The sequence below is a fragment of the Gekko japonicus genome, unplaced genomic scaffold (genome assembly GCF_001447785.1).
Source record: "Gekko japonicus isolate JY-2015 unplaced genomic scaffold, Gekko_japonicus_V1.1 scaffold718, whole genome shotgun sequence".
NCBI classification, from domain to species: domain Eukaryota; kingdom Metazoa; phylum Chordata; class Lepidosauria; order Squamata; family Gekkonidae; genus Gekko; species Gekko japonicus.
In genome coordinates this window covers 553,751-578,740 of record NW_015161425.1, presented here as the reverse complement: position 1 = coordinate 578,740, position 24,990 = coordinate 553,751, and the positions used below count along the sequence as shown (strand labels likewise).

The 24,990-nt window shown below is 44.9% G+C and overlaps 1 protein-coding gene across 12 annotated transcripts in view; it reads right to left on the bottom strand.

The window, feature by feature from the left end:
• FHL2 (four and a half LIM domains 2) overlaps positions 1 to 24,416 on the bottom strand; it is a 49,706-nt gene extending 25,290 nt beyond the window's left edge. For 9 of the 12 annotated variants that reach the window (XM_015428654.1, XM_015428636.1, XM_015428630.1 and 6 more), the window contains exon 1: positions 4,428 to 4,560. The gene's annotated coding sequence lies outside the window, so the exon portion shown is untranslated. Of the gene's footprint in view, positions 1 to 4,427; positions 4,561 to 23,074; positions 23,165 to 24,192 lie in introns of those variants that run through there. The other 3 variants (XM_015428689.1, XM_015428696.1, XM_015428623.1) reach the window with 3 other exon arrangements.
• Positions 24,417 to 24,990: the final 574 nt, after the last annotated feature.

Sequence of the window (24,990 nt, the reverse complement as noted above, 5' to 3'; positions counted from 1 at the left end):
CTATATGTCTGACACTGCTTCACACATTAAATAATACTGCAGGATAAGCTATTCTGTACTGAAATGTTGAGCAAGGAGCCCAGTTCTGATTTTTTTCTTTGTCTGTTAGATACTTTTCTTTCCACATGTAGTCAGTTTTCTGAATTACAATGCATTCTTTTATGACTCACAGTCAGAATTGTTTATTCAAATTAACACTGCAATATTTCAAGTAAATGACCATTCCTTTGAAATAATGGCTGCATAAAAAATATGTTTATCATGGAAGCTCTGTTTCTCTCTCACACACACTTTCTGCTGCTCTGCCACACACAGAGCAAACTATAAACACACAGATGCACAAGAACCCTTGAAAATATAGCAACCCCAAAGCATTTTTTCCAGTTTGGGATTTGTTTTAACCATATTTCAGAGGAAAGGGAGAGAGAAGTATTAGAGTACTCTGATTTTTCATTTTGGGGGGGGGAATCAGCATTGAGGGGACAATGGACAAAATCCAGCCCCCTTTCACATGCATTAGCAGAAAGTACTTCCAAACATGCAAATGGGCAGGGTCTAAATTTTCTTTGCCAAGGGAACAGATAAGATTAACAACTCCTTGTGCACAAGCAGAGCATCCAAATAAATCAGTACTTTGGATCCAATCCAGTGAAACCCCAGAGATGGGAGAGAGAGAGAGCTTTTAGTTGCCACAATTGGCAGAATGATTTGATTCGAGGAAGGCACTGCTACTCTGCTTACCATAGACACTGCCAATGAGCTGAATTGAGGAACCTCAGAAGGAAAGTCAACCCTCTCCTTCCCCAAGGATCTGATGAACTGTGCATGCGCATGAAAGCTTATCCCGTGAATAAAATTTTGTTGGTCTTAAAAGTGCCACTGGATTCAACCTTTGTTCTGTTGCTTCAGACCGACATGGCTACTCACCTGAATTTACCTTCCTCAAGGTAGTCATCAAGGGTATGAGCTGGATGCTCAAAGAATAGAAGAACAACTTATTCAAGAAGTTTTAAAAGTAGTTTACTTAGAAACAGAAGTCAAAGCCAGGGGTGGAATTTGGGGGCAAGTACAAACCTGACTGGAGGACACAGAGCCGATAACTGGGTAGCCCTTTGAATTCTAGGGCTTTTCCACATTCCCATTTTCCTTGCTTGTAGGTTCCTGTTTCTTCAGTGGAGGGGTTTTTTTGTTCTGCATGTGCTTTGCTCCCTCTAGTGGTCAATTCGATATCACAGAGGTGTATGCCCGGTATACCTCCCTGCAATTTAGACTGCAGGTTTTTATGCCAGACATAAACCTGTGTGATATCGAATTGACCAGTAGAGGGAGCAAAACACATGTGGAACAGGGACACCCCTCCCCCCGGAAATAGGAACTTGCAAGCAAGGAAAATGAGAAAGTGGGGAAGCTCCTAGCCCATTGGTTTATTTCCTGAGAGAAAGTAGGCTCTCATTTCTTCCCTATAGGTCATGTGACACCCCCCCCCCCCGAGAATCAATCTGGAGGTGCTGCAGACCACTTACAGTTTGTAAAGGCCACTATATTCATCCAAACCAGCTAGACTGTTGGCTGTCCTCCTACTCTTCCCTCTTCCCCATGAAGCAAGGAAAATTGCTTTTGGGGAAATGGTATAGGCAGATTAAACAAAAGTAATAGAAAAACATCAAAAGTTCCCTTTGCTGAGCCTAAAGTTCTGTTTGGATCTTGGAAGATGGCAAGATTCACCAGACTGGGTTCTGGGACGGGAAATGCCCAATTCTTCACCTCTGCTTTCTGTGGCACACATTCAGCCCAAAAGCACAAGAAAGGATTAACAACAGTTGAAGCCTTATGTATGGTGATACTCTATCCTTTTTGGACAGGACAGCACAGTTGCTGCAAGCCAATGATGTTTCATGCAGCAAAATGTACAACGTGCGGAAATGAAGTGCATGTCTGATAACCATGTTTCCATCGTGTTTCCAAGATGCATATTTTTCTTTTTACTTTACTTTACAATTTGATTTATATACCGCCCTTGACCCCTAGGGGGTCTCAGAGTGGTTTACAGATATACTACTTATGTAGTTGTTATCCTAACCTAGGGCCACAAATTCGACGGGGGAGGGGCTGCCTACCGACACCCAAGCGGCGCGTTCTCTCCTCTTTGCTGATTTCCCGGGCGGGCTTCGGATGCTGTTCCCGGCGCCTCAGGCTGGCCGGCGACTACCTCCGGCAGGCTTCTGGTGGGCTCCTCCAATGCACAACCGCTTCTGACTGCAGCTCCCGGCTTCCGTCCCTTAGGCTCCTGCCGTGCTGCGTCCTCTTGCCGTCGCGTCGCCTCAACTCCGCCTCCATCCGGTTCGGTCGCCGCATCCTTGGGTCGCCAGCTGCTCCACCGCCATTGTTGTTACCGCCGTCACTGCCGCCGCTGCCAACACTCCCGGCACACAACCAGGAGGAGGGTGCCCCCTGCCACCTAGGGCAGGTACCCATTTGTCTACTTGCGAATGCTTTCGAGCCGCTGGGTGGGCGGGAGCTGGGACTAGGGCCGGAAGCTCACTCCGGCCGCGGTGGGTCTCAAACAGCCATTGTGGCTGTTCGCTAGTGTTGTTACTGCAGGCGTTGTACTGCCTGCGCCACCGCTCCCTTCTACATCATATACATTTGCTGCAGGAAGCTTTGGGGCAAACCCAGTGGTTCCCCCAACAATTGGAGCATGAAGTACTGACCTAAGGTTTTCCAAAAATGTAGCTGACTGATCCCATGGAGGGCAACAGCTATTGACATTCATATTAATCTTACAAAGCCCGGGAACCATGAAACTTGTTCAGCCAGGCTTCACTCAGCGAACTATCAGCGTTCTGTGATGATGAACTGACTCTGCTCATCTGGACTGAGATTCTATAGCACAGGAGTTCAACATGCAACCAAGCCTACAGACAGAATAGTTCACCTAAGAGCAATTCATTTAACTTAAAAATCATTAAGAAGGATGCAGTTTTTCATAAGGCACGCAGAAAGCCTTGTGTGTTGAGCAAGTAGCTCTCTTTGGGGGAGAGTTTGGCCAGAACAACTCAGCCTGGCATGCCAGTTTTCTCTCCTACACATTTTTCGGACAATTCCCCCCCTCCCCCAAAGTGGTTATCCACAGTTCCAGTGAATTTTTTTAATTTCGAAATTAGTTTGCTTAAATTTGGGTCTGCTGTAATAGAAATCATTTTGGAAAGCATCGGTTTTCGTCTTGGAGCATTAAAACTGGGAGAAATCCTTGTCCCCAGGAGTGCAATACTTATTGAAATAACAAAGCCACGAGAATCCTCATTTACACAATTGCGCTTTCCCATGTAAGTATTCTTTGCAAACTCCGCTTGAAAAATATCATTCCCTTGAGATCAATTTAAAAGGCAGTTTCAGTGGGGTAGATGTTCTCTAATGGGTGTTCACCAGCTGTTGATGTTATTTTGCACAACAGTTATGAAGAATTCCCCTCCAGTCACAAAGAGCTGAACACAGACACATGCCGTTTCTTTTCTCCCTTAGGACAGCTTCCATGACTTCCAAAGCGTAGCTGTTTAAACATATAATCAGGATAATCTTCTACGGCCATTTGACAGAAGGGTCAAGAAAAGAATCCCAAGAGTTATTCAAAGATGTTGCTACCTTTGCTCTGGTTCTACATACTCAGAGTCAAAAAGAACAAAAGCCAAACTTAAAAAAAAATACCTTGTCATTTCTGATGCAGTCAAAGAAGCTGCCTCCTTCTATGCCTATTTACTTGGCAGACACTATTCGGTGCCCAACAGGACACCCTTATCCCTAAGGGAGTCGGCACAGATTGCAGCCAGAACTACTTGAAAGGTATACATTAGGGCTCCAACTTTCTATAATAAGATACAGATCTTTTCAGAGGTACTATTTTCTTTCTGTGTTGGGTTTTTTTTAAAAAAGCTATGAAAAGGGCAGTGTCCCTTTTAAAAATATTATTTTCAAATGAGGAAAGCACTCTTGGACAGGGCAGTTCAGGAACAGCACGGTAGAAAGAGCGATAAAACATAACTGACAGTGCAATCCTATGCCGAGTTACACTGCTGTAAACCCAGTGACTTCAGTGGACTCAGGAGGGGCTTCAGTGGATTTAGAACTCTGCTGAGGACGGCACCACAAAACAGCTCTCCATCATGTCACTGATGCCCTGGGGAAACTGCACTGCAAAAGTCCCAGCCAGCGTGCATCATTTCAGCAACATATAAGCGACTAACACAACAGTGGCCCTTGATCTCCTTGTTCCTGCTCACAGAGTTTCAGTAGAACTGAAGGGTAAAATGTATGAGCGTGTTGCTGTGTGCCATGGTGGGCAGGAAGCGAAATACAAACATTCCCTAAAACCCGTCCCCCCTCCCCCCATTATTCTGACATGAAAAGTCAGCAGGACTCTTTGCTCTTACCTTGCCGGATGACCGCCGTGTGCTCCGGTCACGGAGTAAGGAGACAAAGCACTGCTTTATTGGATTACCCAAACTATGTATTTAGCAATTAGAACACCAAGAGTTCATTTGCCGGATGAGCTATAAATACAGTTATCTCCAAAGAAGCAGCCAATCTGAGCGATAAGAGCCACAGCCTCTCTGCGCGGCTGGCCTTTTAAGGAATCCTCCTTTGTAGGAGCACAGGTCGACAGTGGAAAGGATGGCTGAGCCTCTGGTAAAGTCCAGCCATCTACTTTATAGGACGCTTAAGTGGCAATTTTAAGCACACTTATTTCAAGAGTAATAGTTGAACTCAATAGAACTTACTTCCAAGTAAGGCTGTAGAGGGATTTGACTGAACAGCTGCACTCCTCAGTACGCTTAAGTTAAAGGTAAAGGTTCCCTTGCTCGAAAGCCAGTCGAATCTGACTCTAGGGTTGCGGTGCTCATCTCCGTTTCAAAGCCGAAGAGCCAGCGCTGTCCGAAGACGTTTCCGTGGTCATGTGGCCGGCATCACTAAACACCAAGGCGCACGGAACGCTGTTACCTTCCCACCGAAGTGGTACCTATTTATCTACTTGCAATTTCTTGCTTTCGAACTGCTAGGATGGCAGGAGCTGGAACTAGAGACGGGAGCTCACTCCGTCATGCGGCAACCCGGGTCTCGAACTGCTGAACTACTGACCTTCCACAGTCTGCAGTTCAGTGTCTTAACCACTTGAGCCACCGCAGCTTACTTGGGAGTAAACCTAGCTGAATGCAGAGAGACTTACTTCCATGTGAACGTGCATCATCAGGTCATGGTTCAAGAAACTGTTTCAGTGAGAATCCGTATAGGAAAAGTATTGTTATGACAGCTTATTTTTAAAAAAACATCTTGAAAGTGTTTTTCTTTATTGCAGAAATTCTGCTCCATTAGCTACTGGAGCAACAGGGCCGAGGTTTATTTAAAGGGGGAAGTTTGTGTTCCGGAACCTAAAGATTCGTTTTGAGCACCCTTGTGAAGCATCCTAAGTTAGCAACAGCAGCAACTTGGATTGTAGCCCTCGATCGCAGCCCTCGTTTGTATGTTCACAAGTGTGGTAAATACTCCCGCCTGCACCTTTGTCCCCTGGATAGGATACACAGCTGGCATAGATACTTAACACACATTCCAACAGTCTGTTGAGAAGCAGGTTGAAAGTGAAGCACTAAATGGAGTGACACTGGGCTTGTCAACCTCCAGCTGGTGGCTGGATACCTCCTGGCATTACAACTGATCTTCAGGCTACGGAGATCAGTTCATCTGGAGAAAACACTATGGCATCATACACCATTAAAGTCCCTCCCCTTCCCAATCTCTGTCCTCCTCAGGCTCCACCCCCAAATCTGGCCCCGCTGATGGACTTCCTGATAGCACCTGGTTTTTGGCCACTGTGTGACACAGAGTGTTGGACTGGATGGGCCACTGGCCTGATCCAACATGGCTTGTCTTATGTTCTTGTGTTCTAACCTCTCTTGCCTTGAAAACCCTATGGGGTCGCCATGAGTCAGCTCTGAGTGACTTGACGGTGCTTTCTGTGACTGCTTGATCATTTTAAATTGAGATGCAGGGAACTTAACCTGATGCCTTCTGTGTGAAGATCAGATGCTCTGCCTTGACCCCAAAACTTCATGATATTGTATAGATGCTGTACCACTGAGTCATGCCCCCGCCCTCTCTGCTGTCTCCTGTCCTGACTGTAATCCTTCCTCTTCCAGCAAAGTCCAACAGCAAAGTTCCATTTATGGAAAAAAGAGGACTGTTAGAGTCTTATACTTACCCTCATGCGACTTATGATTTATACAGGGGCATTATGATACTGGCTGATTTGTTTTCAATACCCTTCCTCATCATCCCCAGCATAGCGTTGGCCTTTTTTTATTGCAGTTGCACACTGTCTCGACATTCTCATTGAGTTATCTACTATCCAAGAGTAGGGATTCTAGTCCAAACACTCTAACCACTACACCATGTTGGCTTCCATTAATTAGTATGTTTGGGGGTCCTCAGTATTAGTATGTCATCCTAACACTTTGGTCTTAAATATTTGTGTTTGTATAAAGTGACTGCTTTTCAGTTATGTTCCCCTCAGCTTTTAAAACTTCTCAAAATCCTCTTCAGGTTTTTTCTTCAGTATTCAGTAGAAAAATCCACTCTCTGAAAGTCCATAGGAGGATCATGCCAGCCAACAACTGTCCCCATTCCTCAATATCCAACCAACTTCTGGCCTTTTCTGTCTTTACTGGCAATAATCAGTTTATCCTAGTCTGAAGCTGAAATACTTTGGCCACCAAATGAGAAGGGAGCACTCACTGGAGAAGACCCTGATGCTGGGAAAGATTGAAGGTCAAAGAAGACGGGGACAGCAAAGGATGAGATGGTTAGACAGTGTCATGGATGCAACGAACATGAAATTGAGCAAACTTCAGAGGACGGCGGAAGACAGGAGGGCCTGGCGTGATCTGGTCCATGGGGTCGCGAAGAGTCGGACTCGACTGTGCGACTGAACAACAACAACAACTAGGGTATAATAGAAAAAAGTTGGAAGTCCTAAAAACATCCACCCTCTGTAGTCACTCTTCCATTACACTAGTCCACTGTCCAAACTTGCCATTTCTTCCAAAGAAACTGAACTCTGCAATGTGGAGATCCGTTACAATTATGGGAGAACTCCAGGTCCCACCTTGAGGTTAGTAACCCAAGTGAAGGTATCTCAAAGCTCATCAGCTTCAAGAGGAGTATTAATTATGTCCTTTGCCTCTGCAGTAGAGACCCATGGGACGTAAGGACTAGGACAAATGAGTAATTTTCAAAGCATGCTTGATGATGCTCTTACTGCCATATTAACCAAGCACTCTGCCTAGCATACACCCAGATGCTATTTAGTGCTGGGTTCAGCCAAGATATAGTGAAACGATATCAGGCATCCTCTGAGCATATGCTGGACAGACTTTCCCTCATCTCTAATGGAAATGAGCCCAAGACAGATCTCAGATCAAAAAGCAGTCCCCTGTCAAGTTAGACTGACTCTGCAAAAGCAGTTGTTCCACCCTTGGTCTGCCATTTCCCCCGGTTGTACTGCTCAATTTCCCACCATTTGCTGCACAGCTGCATTTTGATTCGCATCCCCCCCCCCCAATTTCCCCCGCATCTTCTTGATCCTAAAAAAATAAGATGCAGGTCAAACTGAGGCAGCGCAGCAAATAGTGGGAAATTGAACGGTACAACTGGGGGAAACAGCAGACCAAGGGCGGAACAACTGCTTTTGCGGAATCGGTCTTAGTGTGTGTGGCTTCAGGTAGGCTATAACGCTGTAGCACCACTCAGGGGGAAAGCTCTAGCTTTGCAATCCAGAAGTTGGCATTTGGGGGCCTTTTTTTGTCAACAGGAGAAAGCTTTGGAACCTCATTTTGTTCAAGCTGCTGACCCCCTCCCCCAGGCTGGTTCACAGAGGCGGTGTCACAATCTATTGAACTTTAACAACTTTATATTCGATGGCATTGATTGTTTTGTCTTTAGGGAGGGAAAGAATCAGTGCTGGAGGCAGTAGTGATGGTAAGAACTGTGACTGATTTCTCACTAGAGCTGCGTCGCTGTTGCGCCGCCCTTTGCCCCGTTTCTATCCTCAAAAAACAGGATCACAAAACCGCGGGGGGAATCGGGCGAAGCCACGGGTCAAAATGCGGTCGCCGGCTTCGGGTGTGAAATTGACCAATAAAAACGGAGCAAAGGGCAGCGCAACTGCGACGCAGCTCTAGTGAGAAATCGGTCTGTGTTTATTGGAACACAACAGCCAACTAACAGAATAGGCCACAACTAGGCCTCAGTAACTCTTAACTCCTGGTCCAGTTATGGTCACAAGACCTGAGCCTCTCATTTCTAGAGAGCCTCTTGGGAGTTGTCCTTAAGGCAATCATACCAATATACCACACTGATGAATACCGTTTTGGCTAGGGATGCCAGCCTCCAGGTGGGACCTGGGGATCCCCTGGAATGACAGCTCATCTCCAGACTACAGAGATCAGTTCCTCTTGAGAAAATGGATGCTTTGGAGGGGGACTATGGCATTGTACCCCACCGAGATCCCTGTCCATCACAGGTTCCATCCCCAAATCTCCAGGAGTTTCCCAACCTGGATCTGGCAACCCCACCCCATGCCCAGTCAGGGGGTACCTGGCAACCCTATTTTTTGCCACCTAGAAAGAGAGCTTGAGAGATATTTGTAGGACTTTGACATCACTATCCTGCCACTCATGAGAAACACAGCTGATTAAACTCTGCATCTGCGGTGCTCCTGAGCCCTTAATCTAATTTTGTAGATTTAATAAATAGCAGCTGTGTGTGTGATAGGTACCTCAAGGGATCAGGGAACACAGCCAGCAAGGGAAAGTAGTACACTGAAACTTTCCAACCCATTCTCTGTCTAGCGAAATTTGGAGATTAGTCTTTTTTTCTGAGGGATAGAGTTCATTAGAACAGTGCTCATTCCCCGGACTGCTTTGTCTCCACCATCTTGTAATCTTGGATCTTAGTTTTCATTCTCAGTATTTCATACCCAGGAGATCTCCCTGGCAGCTTAGTTCCTACATCCAGCAGCTTAATTTTTCACCATCTAGGTTTATTTATTAACCTACTTATGGTGCTGTCCCCAAGGAGATTAAAACCAGAGTCATTTGGATGGGAAGACAGAAACCCAAATTAACCTGGAAGATGTACAGAACTTTTTCCCACTTTATTGCTTATTTGATATTTCAGCTCTCGAGTATTCTGTTTGGTTGGGATCTCAGTATAAATACCTCAAGGTCCAAGTCAGGGGTCATTTCGTAGAAAAAGAGCTAGGGGAACTCATTAGCATAACTCATTAGCATATGCAACACCCCCTGACATCAGGGGCCCGGCGGTGGACCTGCAAGGCCAGCGGGAGTGCGAGGAAGCCCCGCCAAGGCCCTCCCTGGCCCCAGGCAGGCAGGGGCGGGGAGAGGCGGGGAGGAAGCAACTTACCCTCCCTCTTCTCCTGCCTCCTCCTGGCTGAATGAGGGCTGGAAGCGGGGCGGCTGGAAGCAGGGGGCAGGGCTTCATCATGTGCCCTGCCCCCCAGCACCTCACCCGGGGGAACTGCGTTCCCCCGCGTTCCCCCCCGAAATGACCTCTGGTCCAAGTCAACCAGTCCTGAATATACTTTTGGTATTTCTGGCCCAAAGTGTAGAGCTTCTGTAATAGAACCTGGTTGATCAGTCCCCTCTTTCCTGGCTTCCGAACTTCCTTGCCCGGTTAATAAACTTAGAATTGGACCTCTACTCACTACGAACATTCACAGGAATTTTATTGGGTTCATAGTTGTTCCATTTACAGTGTAATCCTAAACAGAGTTATACCCTTCTAAGTCCCTTTGTCATCAGTGGACTTAGGAGAATGTAGCTCTGTATGGGATTGCACTGCTAGTGAGATAGTTTTGTACAGGTTGTTTAATATTGTTATGAGACAGGTTCAGGTCACTGGAGGATGTTCCCATTGGTTTCAGTGGAAAACACATTTCTATCGGTGACTTTTGTCTCCTACACAGTTGCCATCAGGGTGGACTGAGAAGTTAAAATGGCTCCAGGGGCAATCCGAACGGGGTGGTCCCTATGAAACTGTAAGCCATCCCTACAGGGACCACTCAGCTTTGGCCCAACCAGCAACACCAGTGATGTGCATCAGCTCCCCAGTTGCCTCTTCCCACTCCACCATCAACTGGAGAAGGCAATTTGCTAGCAGACACCAATCGTTGTTGCCACCAAATGGTCCAAACCAAGTGGACCCTGCAATGCTGGCAGAGATGCTGAGGCTTAGCTCTGCTTACCCCTGGCCACCAGTGGCACTCCAGGGCAACAGCTCACCAGGAATTTTCCCTGTATGCTAAATGGCCAGTCCTCCCAGTTGGCATAAATGATCAGGGATCTTATCTCTCATGCAAAGGATCCTCCCTCCCAGCTTTCAGTTAAGTAGGCGAAAGCTTCCACCATTCTAGATGTAATTGGAATTCTCACTTGCAGTTTGGGCACAGGGATGCCAGTCTCCAGGTGGGAGCTGGGGATCTCCTGGAATTACAACTCATCTCCAGACTGCAGAAATTAGTTACCCTGGAGAAGATGGATGCTTTGGTGGGAGGACTCAATGGCCTTGTACCCCCACTGATGTCCTTGTCCTCTCCAGGCTCTATCCCCAAATCGGGTCAAGCTAACAACTATATTATATAAAAATACATATGTTTATTAGAGTGTACACATAGCTAAAACATACTGCGGTAAAAAAAAAAAGTCTAAGTCTCAGACTTAAAAGGCTTATACAACCAAGTTAGTTATTATGCAAATACAATAGATGGGTAAAACTTTTTGACCTAAGGACCATACACGTTTCGGCCCCTTCGGGCCTTACACAACCATATGTTGTTTTCTGAAATTATTGAGAAAAGGGGGGGAGGAAGCCAGATTATTACATATCAATTGTATAAAGTACATATATGCAATATTCCCTCTAAGCTGTGGAGTCTTGTGAGCAAAAATTCTACTTTGTGAGCTACTGGCATTAAAGTTCTGAGCGAGCGATTTGGCTACTGCATAAATTAGTTTGCTCTGGAGCCATCCTTCCTGAGCTAAGGCAAAAATGTGTGAGCCAGAGTCTAAAAAACTGTGAGCTAGCTCACACTAACTCAGCTTAGAGGGAACACTGCATATATGTAGTAATAAATTTGATTAAAATTAATAAGAAATTTTGTGCTGGGATTACCTGATATGCTTTTGCAATTGCTACAAGTTTGTATAGTAGGCCATAGATAGTAGCCGTACCAATTCTTCTAATTATTCTACATAAAAATAAAAATCTGTGTCTGACCTGGATGTCCCAGGCTAGCCTGAGATGTCATCAGATCTCAGAAGCTAAGCAGGTTCGGCCGTAGCTAGTATTTGGATGGGGGACCTCCAAGGAATCCAGGGTCTCTACGCATAGCCATCTATGAATGCCCCTTGCCTTGAAAGCCCCATGGGCTTGACAGAAATCAGCTGTGACTTATTGGCACTTTTCACCACCACATGAATTATCGGGCCCTGACCTGGATGGCCCAGGCTAGCCCAATCTCGTCAGATCTCAGAAATGAAGCCGGGTTAGCCCTGGTTAGTGCTTGGGTGGGAGACCTCCATGGAGGTCCAGGGTCGCTACACAGAGGCAGGCAATGGCAAGCCCCCTCTGAAGGTCTCTCACCATGAAAACCCTATGGGGTCATCATAACTCTGCCACGACTTGACAGCACTTTCCACCACTGCCCCCCCCCCGGCCATAATTAATTAATTACCCCCCAAACTCCCTCTCACTGCTCAGGCCTTGCTCAGATCTTGCAGACACAAGGCCACGGCTTCCTTCATTGAGTTAATCCATTTCATGTCGGTTTTTCCTCTTTCCCCACTCATTAATCTCATTGGATGGCCATGAGTAGAGTTCTTTTTTATTTTATGAGTACTAACAATTTTTCCATTCAGCATTTTTAACAAACCTTGTCCTACCGCCAACCTTTTCCCCCCTATCTGCGAACAGTGAGATCTCCCAGAAAAGAAGCTGCTTCCTGACTTTCTCATGTTGGCTGCAGTGCTTGCTAATTCTCACTCAGCTGCTGCCCGGCGATCATGCTAAAATTACATCAGTCTACATCTACGTTCATCCTCGTGATCCACCAATCCAAACCTCAATTAAGGGAGACAGGTTCTCATTTAACAACGTGCTTAGATGTAATTGTGTGCCGGTTGCAACTGCAAAAGTAACTGAGTAGCTGGAAGAAGAAGAAAAAAACAGAGCTTAAATGTCAGGAAACTTCAACCAAGTGGTCTCTTAAGCCTTCCACATGTCATTAATTTAAGCATAAGCCTGGTTCACTTGTTTATTTCAATATACCCCATTTAAATCCCCAATGGGGACCCAGAATGGCTTACAGAAACATGCTTCCTTCCTTCTGTTTTATCCTCACAACAATACTATGAGGTAGGGGTGTGTGTGTGTGTGTGTGTGTGAGAGAGAGAGAGAGAGAGAGAGAGAGAGAGAGAGAGAGACTGGACTGATACAAGGCCAGCCAGCAGGTTTCCATGACAGAGTGAGGATTCAAACCTAGGTCTTTCAAAGCCTGGTCCAATACATTAACCACTACAAGACCCTAGCTCTAGAGGCCAAAGAAACATTCAGTTCATCATATATATTCTGCATCTGGCATTCATTCCACATTTTCTGAACACTCAACCTGGTTTCCCCTTGCCTCAAAATATCTGTTTTCATTCAATCTGGTATGCAGATTTTCCTGTGTCAGTACTTGCCTCAGCGGTCCTTAGCTGCCTGAGCCAAGTAATCCACGGCAAGGTGATAAATACAGAGGGGGGAAATGGGGCGGGGGGAACTGACAGAGATCAATGAAGCCATGCCAAGTTGTCTGCTTATTGTTCCCTTCGAATCAGAAGCGGAGGAAGGAAAAGGTGCCACTCAAAACCACATTCAGATACCCCAGGGCAACGCTGTACTGACTGCAAAATCACCCCTGAACAGCCATAAGTCTATGCAGAAGGTACCATAAAACCCGATGAACAAAGAAAGTGAAAGCAGCATGCAGTGTAGAGGGAGATTAACCTCCCGACATGGCTGTGGAAAAACTGTGAGGAAACAGATGGGTGCAGAATCAGCCATAATGTAGTTACCTGCTTTTAACAGTGACAGACTTCAGCGACGGCAAACCTAGGCCCCGGTCACACTAGGGGGAAAGGCACGGCTGAAGTGTGGCTTTTTAGAGCCGCATCAAAAGAGAAGCGCGGCTGTGGGATCAGACAGATCCCCCCGACCGCCATGCAGTTCCTCCCCGGCATGATCAGATGCCGGGGGGAAGCCACAGACTGGAGAGCGAGGCGAGTCTGCTGCGTATGTGTGTCCATGCGCAGTTCGGCGGGACCTCGCATGCTGCGGGAGAGACGGGCGTGTCGGCGATCAGACACCCGTCCATGCTGCGCGGCAGCCAGTAGGTAGTGCTGTTTTGCTACTACCTTTTTGAGCCGCGTCTTCGCCCGGAAGGGACAGATCGGGGACGGGTGCGCACCGCTTCCCAGATGTTGCGGTATGATCGCACCAGCTTGATGCGCCCCCGATCCGTCCCTCCTGCGGGGCAAATCCTCCCGTGTGACCGGGGCCCTAGACAGCCTAATAAAAAGTAGAGACATCACCCTGCCAACAAAAGTCCATATGGTCAAAGCAATGGTATTCCCAGTAGTACTGTATGGCTGTGAGAGTTGGACTATAAGGAAGGACAAGCGTCAAAGAATAGATTCTTTTGAATTATGGTGCTGGAGAAGACTCTTCAAAGTCCCTTGGACTGCAAGGAGATCGAATCAGTAAATCCAAAAAGAAATCAACCCTGACTGTTCCCTGGAAGGCCAGATAATGAAACTGAAGCTCAAATACTTTGGCCACCAAATGAGAAGGGAGCACTCACTGGAGAAGACCCTGATGCTGGGAAAGATTGAAAGTCAAAGAAGAAGGGGACGGCAAAGGATGAGATGGTTAGACAGTGTCATAGATGCAACGAACATGAAATTAAGCAAACTCCAGAGCACAAAGGGAGACAGGAGGGCCTGGCATGATGTGGTCCATGGGGTCGCGAAGAGTCGGACTCAACTGTGCGACTGAACAATAACAACACTTACCTGCTTTTAGCCAACATATTTTTTAATTTAATAAAGCAATTAAAGTGTTCTATGAAATTTTACCAAATGGCTACTATCTGTGATTTATGAAGGAAAGATTAAAGCACCTTTGCAAGAATAGGGGGCCTTAGCACACTGCACCTCATTTCCTGGAAGCCTTTTTGGTTGGAGAATTCTGCTCCAGTAGCAATAACTCCTGAAAGCTCTAAACGACAGCTGATTCCACTCAACAGCACTCAGTCCTCACTACATATTTAAAGCAGTATTGAATATGTTTACCTGAAAAGACAAATGTTAGCAATACACCCTTTTTACTTTGCTGGCAGCCTTGGCTGTTTGGACAATATCCTCTTTTACCAGGTATCCTGATCTTTCTACTTGGAGCTCATGTGGCACCTATGGTTGTCTTCCATTTTATCCTCACAGCAACACTGTGAAGTAGGTTAGGCTGCCCAATAGTGACTGGCTCAAGATCACTCAGTGAGTTTCACAGCTGAACAAGGATTTAAACCCAGCTCTCCCCAGTGCTATTGCACCACTCTGACCTCTACACCACACTGCTTTACTGTGTTGACAGTGCAGAATGGTATCTATACTAACCAGGTACAGGGCAACGTTAAGCAGAGTCAGATTTTTTTTGTGTGAGGAGTGTGTGTTTGTATGCCTGGAAGTCATGGTTGACTTCTGGCGACCCCTAGTGGGGCTTGGACATTTTAGAGAAGTGGCTTGCTACTGTCTGCCTCTGCATCCCAGCCCTGGTATTCCTTGGAGGTCTCCATTCCAAGTACTTGCCAGGGTCGGCCCTGTTTAGCTTCTGAGATCGGGCTTGCCTAGGGCTGCCAAGTGGGGGCGGGGAAACCCCCGCTTTGGAGGCCCGATTTCCGCCGCGGCGGAATTGGGCCCCGGGGGGGACTCCGCCCCCCGAAGCTGCGTCACCAGAGGTGACACAGCCAAATCGCTCACGTTGGGGGCATTGCGCAGATCGTCGGGGGGGAAGCCATATGGTTCCCCCCCGACGATCTGGGCCACGCCCCCAACATGAGTGACGTAGCACGTCACTTCCTGTGATGTGCTGGTGGTGCTCGCGCGCACGCGCCGATGAGGACCTCCCGGAGCCCGGCGAGGCTCCCCCGCCGGGCATGGTAAGAACACTTGGCAACCCTAGGCTTGCCTGAGCTATCCAGGTCAGGGCCAGAGTTACACCTTTTGAAGCCCATCAACCTAGAAGGGTGTGGCTCTGCTTTGGGTGGCCTTGTTAATCTGGAATAGATATGTAATCATTTACTCATTTTTCAGAGTTCAGATCCATTGTGAATCCATTGCATTGCAGCATTATCTGTGGCTTTCCCCCATTTTATAAAATACCCTATTTGTTTTCATTTAAAATATGATTAGAATGCTAGTCATTTCCATATGGATGGACAAAGCACTACGAAATCTTCTGAGGACTACTGTTCCTTTACATTTTCTTCCCTGCCCCTATGAATTTAAACCAGTTTCTGCTTCTCCATCTAATTAATTATTTCCATTTCATTTGCAAAGCAGTCCTGAATGGTCCATAATCAAATTGTGTTGCTTTTGTGTGTATGTGTCCATCCAATCACTGCTTTTCTCTTTGCAGCAACTGTTTATTCACTTTCTTATATTTTTAAATATGGTAATTGTGCACTTTTGAGAATAGAAAATTAAAGAAATCAAAAAACAACCACTTTGGCTGCAAAGGGAAAATAAATGGGAACCATTCAGGAGTATGATGGCAACTAAGGAAGCAATTAATTTGGCACAGAGAATCAGAAGAGCTTGCAACTTCTCTGTTCAAGGGAAGTAACAAGATTTAAAAGGGACAGTTCATGGAGAAACATAACTTTTTCTGAACATGATTTGTACTGCAGTCCTAAGCAGAGATTCACTCTTCTAGTCACATTGCTTTGAAGGATATAATTTTGCTTAGGACCACACTGCTACTTACCTAAGTTCCAAGTCAACCGAACGGGATCTTGTCCATCGGGATGGGCATGCCAGATTTGAATGGGAACTGCATAGTGTTGTGAATAAGCACAATCTACTTGCTGAAAAGGAACCCCCTTTAACAGCTCAAAAGAGTCGTAAGTAAGGTCCTGACCTGGATAGCCCAGGCAAGCCCAAACTCATTAGATCTTGGAAGCTTAAGCAGGGTTGACTGTGGTTAGTACTTGGATGGGAGACTTCTTTGGAATACCAAGTCCCAGAGGACAGAGGGAGGCCCCACTCAGCCACCCCCCCAATATCCCCCAGGGTCCCAGCAGGGGTCAGTCATCAGAGGTCAACGTGACTTCCAGGTGCAGACACACACAAGTACCCCCCCCCCAAAAAAAAGAGTCATAAGCAAGGAAGCCGTGGTTGCTATGGGGGCAAACAGAGAAGAGGTGGGAAGATTCATTGGGGGCTGTTCGTTAAGGGCATCACAATGATTTTCACTTATGTCATTGCTTTTGCAGATGCAATGATAACTCCTTGGCTGGGGGTGAGAGCCCAGTGTGAACAGGGGATTTTTAACAAGGCTGTTCTCCTTCGCCATGTTTCTTCTTCCCTCCCCTTTCCCCTCTTATAAAGGCAGAGTTCCTCCATTGTGCGTGTTCTTACCTGTGGCATATACCACCAAGAAAAGTCTCCGAGATCTGGCAGTGCGGGGTAATTGAGGAGAAATATTATATTTCCAAGTATAAATTGAGGATTAGGATTGCTTTGTCAGACTTCTCTCCTTTCAGGATGTAGTCACACTGCTACATTTTATTATTATTTATTTAACATGTTTATATGCCACTTTAGGAGCTGCGGTGGCTCAAGTGGTTAAGACGCTGAACTGCAGGCTGTGGAAGGTCAGTAGTTCAGCAGTTCAAGACCCGGGTGCCGCAAGATGGAGTGAGCTCCTGTCTCTAGTTCCAGCTCCTGCCAACCTAGCAGTTCGAAAGCAAGAAATTGCAAGTAGATAAATAGGTACCACTTCGGTGGGAAGGTAACAGCATTCCGTGCGCCTTGGTTTAGTCATGCCGGCCACATGACCACGGAAATGTCTTCGGACAGCGCTGGCTCTTCGGCTTTGAAACGGAGATGAGCACCGCAACCCTAGAATCGGATTCGACTGGCTTTCGAGCAAGGGAACCTTTACCTTTACCTATGCCACTTTACTTCTGGAACATAGAACTTAAATTTTATTTATCCCTTACCTGAGAAGATGGGGAGCATTGAACAAATAGTCATTGCCAGTGTTCCCTCTAAGCTGAGTTAGTGTGAGCTAGCATACAGTTTTTTAGCCTCCAGCTCACACATTTTTGTCTCAGCTCAGGAAGGATGGCTCCAGAGCAAACTAATGTATACAGTAGCCAAATTGCTCACTCACAAGACTCCACAGCTTAGAGGGAACGTTGGTCATTGCCTGTGGAAAAGTGATCAGGCAAGCAAGGATCTTCTAGCCATCAGTGACCACTAAAGAAGCATCTTCAGGCATTGTTGAAGAACCCAAGATGAAAATAACATGACAAGCGGAATAGCCAATTTCAAGCATGCTGTCTCTTAGTCTGAACCCGGCTCCTTGGTAATTTAGGCATTTGCCATCTCTATACCACTCCTCCAGAACTAAAAATGAAAATCAAACCGTAAGGTTTTTTTTTAACCCAATCAATTAAAATCAACGCAAAATCATAGCGAACAAAAAAAATCATCATACTGAAGATTTTAATGGAAACTTGGAGAGCTGGATTTCTGCCCCAGCTTGACTATACTGTGATTTTAAGAAGATTTTCCTGGTAGTAAACCCCACTGAATAAAATTAAACTTCTGAGCATACCTGCTTAGATTACTCCCAGAGTCATTCTTACAATGTTGCCAATGATGGAAAATGGAAAGGTGGTTTTGTTAGTCCCTCTCTCTGCTGGTGATAAGACTGTTGGTAGTTGTTTGTTCCAGATACCATAATGATGATGATGAAGAAGAAGAAGAAGAAGAAGAAGAAGAAGAAGAAGAAGAAGAAGAAGAAGAAGAAGAGGAGGAGGTGGAGGAGGAGGAGGAGGAGGAGATTGGATTTATACCCCACTCTTCACTACCGAACGGTGTCTCAGAGTGGCTTACAAACTCCTTTCCCTTCCCCTCCCCACCACAGACACCCTTTGAGGTAGGTGGGGCTGAGAGAGCTCTTGACAGAAACTGCTGTTTTTCAAGAACAGCTCTTATCAGAACTATGGCTTGCCCAAGGTCATCCAGCCAGGTGCAAGTGAAGGAGTGGGGAATCAAACCCGGTTCTCCCAGATTAGAGTCCGCACACTTAACCACTACACCAAAGTGGGTCTCACTTCTTTCAAGAAAGTGGCTTCCTTGGCTCACCTCTCTCTGTTGGTGATAGTTTGTGGTCTTTGGTGAAGCTCCTTAGTTGTGGGGTAAAAAAGGCAATTAATTTTTTGTGTCGCAGGCCTACTGGTGAATTTCACTGTCATAGGCCTTTTACATTTGTGTCTTTGAATAACCTTCCTTTAACTCCTTTGTCAGACCCTGCGTGTATGAGTACGATGATGCTTTTGAATAGTTTAGAGAACCAAAAACAGAAATGAAGCCATCTGTTGCTGCTTTTCCCTCCTCTGGATACTTTAGAAAACAATATGTTCTAAAGAAGTATTTTTATGGAATGATAATTCAAATCAATAAATCAACAGGACACACAGAGCTTCTCCAGCATCTATGGATAAGGGCAACTTCTGAATATAGCTGGAACATCCCTTAGGGAAAATAAGCTCTAAGCAAAGATCAGATTTATTATTTCTGCAACAGCAGCTGGCACCGGAGACTAGGGAAGCCAGAGCTACCAAGCCCACTGCCAAAAGTGCTCTTTTATTATCCAAAACATAAAACCATTCCTGTCCTGTCTAGGCCCTTGATTAGCTGCTGCTTTGTGGTCAATGGTCAGTCTAAGATTTCCACATTGCCAGGCACGTTATAGTAATTGGAAATGCCATTAGCTATTAAATAAATAAATAGTAAAAAGTAACTATAGTCAGTTGGAATACCACAGAGAAATGACCACCATATGATACCTGTGCATAAAGGAAATCTTGGTATGTTTGCGAATGAGTTGCTTTGGGTGCCATCAGTGTAAGAAGAAGAGTAGGTTTTTATACTCTGTTACTCTCTACCTAAAGGGGTCTCAATGTGGCTTACAATTAGGTATGAGCCATGAATGTAAAACATCCAAATTGGTTTGGTTTGGGGTTTGGGGCAGCCCCCGAAATGAACCCTGAACCAAACTGAGCCAAAAGTCCACCTAAACCAAGCCAGGTAGCAGAAAGGGTGGGGATCTCCTGGGAAGAGGTAAATGGCTGACAGCCACTTAACCCATCCATTTTGCTTCCCCCTGCTTTGAAGCGGGGGGGGGGGGTAAAATGATGGGCTTAATGGCTCGCAGCCATTTAAACCTAACAGCAGGGCAGGTGCACCCATCAACTATTCGGTTGAAATTGCTGGCAGCCATTTCACCAGTCCATTTTGCTTTGAAGTGGGGGAAGCAAAACCAACAAGTTTAATGTCTCACGGCCATTTAAACCTAACAGCAGGGTGGGTACACCCATCAGCTGTTAGGTTGAAATGGCTGCCAGCCTTTTCACCAGTCCATTTCATTTCCCCCACTTAGAAGTGGCAGAGGAACCGGCTGGTAAAATGGCTCACAGCCATTTAAACCTAACAGGTCAGCTGCGAGCCTGCACCACTCAGCGGTTAGGTTTAAATGGCCCTGAACAGCTGAACAGGACAAAAGTCTAGTAAATGTTTGGGGAAGCACCTCCCCCGAACATTGGTTTGGGGCTCCAAACCAGCCTAAGTTCGTGCCAAATTTTGGCTTGTGAGACAGTTCATGCCCATCCCTACTTACAATTTCCTTCCCTTCCTCTCCCTTGTGAGGAAGGTGGGACTGACAGAGTTCTGAGGGAACTATGACTGGCCCAAGGTCACCCAGCAGGCTGCATGTAGAGGAGTGGGGAATCAAACCTTATAGTCCACCACTATTAATCACTACACTACTCTAGCTCTCAAGCATGTCTAGCATTCAAACTAGGGAAATCTAGCATTTGAACTATCTGGACAGTATGATGTTAGATAATGGCATTGAGAAGAGAAGAGAAGAGAAGAGAAGAGAAGAGATTGGATTTATACCCCGCCCTTCACTACCCAAAGGTGTCTCAGAGCGGCTTACAAACTCCTTTCCCTTCCCCTCCCCACAACAGACACCCTGTGAGGTAGGTGGGGCTGAGAGAGCTCTGACAGTAACTGCTGTTTTTCAAGAACAGCTCTTATCAGAGCTATGGCTTGCCCAAGGTCATCCAGCCAGCTGCAAGTGAAGGAGTGGGGAATCAAAACCGGTTCTCCCAGATTAGAGTCTGCACACTTAACCATTACACCAAACTGGCATAATGAGTAATGAGCCAAAGTGTAATTTAAAACCAGAATGGCAGGTTGGGTAGTGTTGTTGTTATGTCCGCTGACCGCCATTAGGTGCCAGCAACTTATACCAGAGCTCAGCTTTCAGAGACAATAGGGACTAGGATCCTGAAACCTAGTAAACCAATAGGAACCTTGGCGGGCAGTTTAAACCCTCCAATAGGACCTGTGGGTGGTCCACGGGGACTGTATATAGTTGGCCGCCCGGCCGGTATTTGTTGTTGTTATGTTGTGTACTAGTAAACATGTGCTGACAATCACGCTGTTTCCTGATCATTCAGTGCATTGAACCCACTACACAACAGTTGCCCAAGCTTATAAATCTTGGGAATCCAATGCTCTTCTTGCTCTGTTGTGAAAAAGATCCATCTCTTTTTGCCTTAAAATGGGCAAAACAAGCGCTTCATTTGGCTTCTTTTCAGGGGTCAATATCTTGGTTAATGTCCTTAATGCCAAGTGGTATTAATAATAATATTTTTTAAAAATATTCTGCTTGGCATGAGTAATTTCTTTGCTTTACTTGTGGGTCAGAAGTAGCAGAATGAAGCTTATAGGAACCTAGGCCAGACCTTATGAATATCCAAGACAAAACTCAGGAATATTAACTATTAAAGAACAAGTTTACTGAAAACAGGGCATTAATAAACACAGCAATGTCTTTTCTGTTAGAACGTCAAAGTATTTTAGTATTGTTTGATTATTTTTGCTTCACAGATGTGAAGTGTTGAGGCAGCAGTTCATAATGTCTTCTTTTCTCCTCAAATAATTATGCTTATTGTTGTTCATGGCCTAATATTTGCATACAACCCCGTGGAAACGCCTCGCAAGGTGGGCAAATTTGTTTTTAAAGGAACCACATATTTAAAAGAGTTCTTTCATTGTGGAGATGTAAAATGCATACTGCTCCCACCAAAACTCTTACTTATGTTAATCTGTTAAATGCACAATGTTGCTAACATTTTAGGTGACGGCAAATGCGTTGGATGCTTTGTGTCTATCCAGTAGGAAGTCCTGGCCTATCTCAGCTTCCAGGAGTAAGTATGTACATGACACACCCTGTGAAAAACATGCAAAACACATGTGCATTTTTCTTTTAGGTGCACCAAATGTATATAACATTTCTTTTTCTGGGTGTGATGCAGCTTTGAATACAGTGGTATGAGGTACTAATCCACATATTGCAAAACCTCTGGAAGCAGAGCCAGGGTGTTGGGACTCACTGTTATCGCTGCAGACTAAAAGCCAGTTATTCGTGGTATCTAATAGGGCATGAGAGGGCTAGGAAAAGAAAAGTAATCTAGTTAGGGACAGGGTGTACTTTGCAGGATCACATAGATCAGCTCCCCTATGAAATAGGAGACCCACATTTTGATGATTGGTTTAAATACCAGCCGGCCCCCCCCTACCCCCCCCCGTTACTGTGCAAACACGATTCTAAAAATACTTTGTAAATGGGAACAAAGTTAGGATAATTTAATTAAACTCTTAGCTTTTTTTTTTAAAAAAAAAAAATCTGACTTTAGCATTCAAACTATCTGGAAAGTATGAGGTTAGATAATCGCATTAAGTAATGAGCCAAATTGTAATTTAAAACCAGAAAGGCAGGTTGGGTAGTGTGATCCAAGCTTCCAAATCTTGGGAATTTAATGCTCTTCTTGCTCTGTTGTGATATGCTGCAAAAATATCTGTCTCTGTTTGCCTTAAAACAGGCAAAACAAGTGCTTCATTTATCTTCTGTGTGTGTGTGTGTGTGTCAATGTCTTGGTTAATGTCCTTAATGCCAAGTGGTAGTAATAATAATAATGATGATGATGATGTTAAAAATTCTGCTTGGCATAAGTAATTTCTTTGCAAGAGGCACTCAGACATGAAGCTGCCTTACAATGAATCAAACCACTGATCTATCAAAGTCAGTACTATCTACTTCAGCTAGTACTGGCACTCCAAAGTATCAGGCAGAAGTCTTTCACTTCACTTACTACCTGATTTTTAAAAAAACTGGTGATGTTAGGGATGGCAACTGGAATCTTTTGCATGCAAGGCAGATGCTCTACCACTGATCCATGGCCATTCCCCATCTCAAATTTGTGAACTTTCCACCTGCAGAATCTTGGCTCAGTGGTAGAACATCAGCTTTTCTAGGGGATATGACAGATACCTCACTGAGATTCTTGAGAGCAGAATAGACAACACTGAGCTTGACTTGGTAGAAGGCAGCTTCATGTATGTTCCCGTCATTCACCCTCCTAACTAACTTTATCCAAAAATGGATAGGAACAAGGGCTATATAGACCTAGGCCAGAAGTTCTAAGTTCTCATGGAAAACTCAAGAATATTATAAGGAATACATTTACTGTGAAAAAACTGAGCATACAAGGAAATGCTATATATTTCCAGCAACATTCTGGGTTGGATCCAGACAAAGTGGTAATACTCACTGATTCCCCCTTCCTGGTGTAGACCCTCCTCATATTGTTCTTCAGGATTTCCTATCCCCCCAGGAGCAGCATTTAGTGGATATCAATGGGCTGTAGTGGGAGAAAGGACACGGGAAAGCTCTGTTCTACTCTTCTACTGATACACAAATTAGTTTGTATCCAGCCCATTGACCTAGCTTAAATGTTGAAGACACAGCAAGATACTTCAAGTGAAATGCCATATGGGGTTGTTCCAGTCTGAGCATGAAATTGCACTCTTAACATCATGAAGTACTAAATAGGACTTCTACAGAGGATATTCTCTGTCTTTGGCAAAGTTGAGTGGCTTTGCATATCGTAAGGGGAACATCGATTTGAGTTCTCACATAAATAATACATAGCTGGAAATCAAAGAGAAAATCTGATTTTCACAGCCGAACGTTATGTTTAAATACTGGCCATTTTTGCTAGAGAAGGTGGATCGGATGAATACAGAAAAGCAATACAATGAGAGTTAAGTTTCATCTCCAGCTAGGGTCAGTCTTTTTACCTAAAGCAAGATGATCATGGCAATAAGAAAACTTGTAGCCAAGACAGTCAATGCAAATATTTATATCTAATATAAGAATGCATCGCCCACACTGATTTCGTATATTGCTGATACAAACCCTCTGGTTTTATCTGAAAACCAAATAGTATGATGATCCTAAAATATACGAATATGTGGTATGGTGGAGTTTTCAAACAGTCGAGTGAGTTTTAGAAATCTGCACACTTTATGGAAGGTCAAAAGACCACTCGTGTCCAGGCCTACATTCTTTGGTGTACACAATCCTTTTGGAATTTTATTATCAGAGACATAGATTTTTTTTTAAGCAGCCGGTTTCAATTAGATCCTATCAGCCTCTCTCTTGAAGGACTTTGCTAAAATGATTCCTGATGCAAGAGCTAATTCTTAATCTTAGCAGTTTCTTGCATTGACATTCCAACTACAACACAGCTCCAAATTCTTAGATGTAACTATCAGGCCTTACTTGGAATATTTTGACATGTTAAATCAGCACTTCTTTATTTTTTAAAAAATCAAATACCAGACAACTATTTGAGAAATCTGCATACTTCACTAAAAAGGAACTTACTTTACGGACTTTAGTAGTAGCTGTGGAGGAAGGGGGAAGGTAGAGATTTGTAAATGTATCTTGTGGCTTTGATGACGCACAGTTAAAATCAAAACCAGCAGTTATTCCATTCCTTGGGGTCACACTGAAGATAAAGCCCAACAAAGAAAATTTATAACAAAAAATGATTATGTCCGCTTCCTCTGTGTTGTCGTTGTCAGATTGTCTTTTAGGGCATATCATATCATTTATACTCCTGCTCGATGCTTCAGTTACATTTCTTCATAGGAACAATGTGCATGGCTGCAAGCATTTGTGCAGAAAGATGTAATCAATCTGGAAGAACTTCTCAGGTTCTTAAAGGGCACGGGCACATGCTCAGGAATAACACTTGTGCATCTAAAAAAAACAAAGCCTGACTTCTGAGCTGTGATTCTAATACAACGAGAAGAAAGAATTTCACATTTGCTTTCAGATCCTCTCTCTGAGTTCAGTGTATACATTTACCACTATCACCACCCAAATCTGTAAAGCTGACTGTCCCATGCCTATCAGTTGAGGAGCTGAAATGAGGCCATATATAGATAATTTCTCTGCATACTTTGGGGGTGTTAAGTATGCAACTCAACAACGAAGTAAGTAACAAGTGATTCAGCTTTATTGAGAACGAGAACTTCCAAAGATCACACAGCATCAGACAACACACAACAACAAACAGTGGAGCATAGCTCCTTTTAAACTCTCCCGGGCTGGAGTAGCCACGCCCTCACATAGTTAATATCCAATCAGGTTACAGAGATAACACCCAATCATTTGTCT